Here is a 916-nt window from a genome sequence, read left to right as displayed (position 1 = left end):
AAATATTAAAAATAAAATGTTAACAAGCCACAATAACATTGACAAATTAAGTTTTTTTATTTTAATCTACAATCGTAAAATTTTTAGGTTTGCACAAGATCATTTATTGAATAAGATATCGTCTAAAACTCTTCGTCAACGTGAAAAATTAAAACAACGGGTATTTAGATACTATGAATGTATGTATGTATGTCAAATCGAACTTTCTGATACTACTTTTTGTCTATTTCCGCGGTGCGCGTATCTAGGAAATTTCACTTTCGACTGTGTAACCAGACATTTGTTTGCGCATATCAATATTAATGATTTGAAAAATATAATAAAAATTAAAAAGTTTTAAATTAAAAGTTTACTTCTCCAAGCACCTTCGCTTGAATCGTGCTAGCGAAGCAGTCAATGGCACTGTGAATATTCTTCGAAATTATAGAGAAAATGCTGATATATTTTCAAAAGTTCCCTATATCGCTAAGGAATTGGATTTTGACATTGTCCTTCCTCGGAGAGCGAATAGACAAAATTTTCGGGCTAATTATCGTGCGTCTAATGCTAAAGATTATTATCGAAAGGCAATATTTATACCGCTATTGGATAATATTTTGCTCGATCTCCGTGAAAGATTGCCGAAAGAGACATTAAACATTTTTGATTTGAACTTATTACTTCCATCTAAAATTGGAGAATATAATACGCCTGACGAAAAAATAATGCTATCGAACGCGTAAAACCGCCTGGAAAACGATATAAACTTTTCTTAGAAAAAGGCGGTATCAATTTGGAAGGAGAGTATAAAGTGTGGTTGGAACGATGGACAAATAAGGAAAGCGAAAAGTCATTTCCAAAATCAGCAGCAGAACTTCTTGGTAAATGCGACGAATATGCTTTTCTATTGATTAACAAACTACGCATTCTGGTCACA

Source organism: Rhagoletis pomonella, unplaced genomic scaffold (assembly GCF_013731165.1).
Source record: "Rhagoletis pomonella isolate Grant_MI unplaced genomic scaffold, Rhpom_1.0 Rhpom_scaffold_00001, whole genome shotgun sequence".
In the NCBI taxonomy this organism is placed as follows: Eukaryota; Metazoa; Arthropoda; class Insecta; order Diptera; family Tephritidae; genus Rhagoletis; species Rhagoletis pomonella.
The sequence above is the reverse complement of the archived record's forward strand: the minus strand, read 5'-3'. Positions refer to the sequence as shown.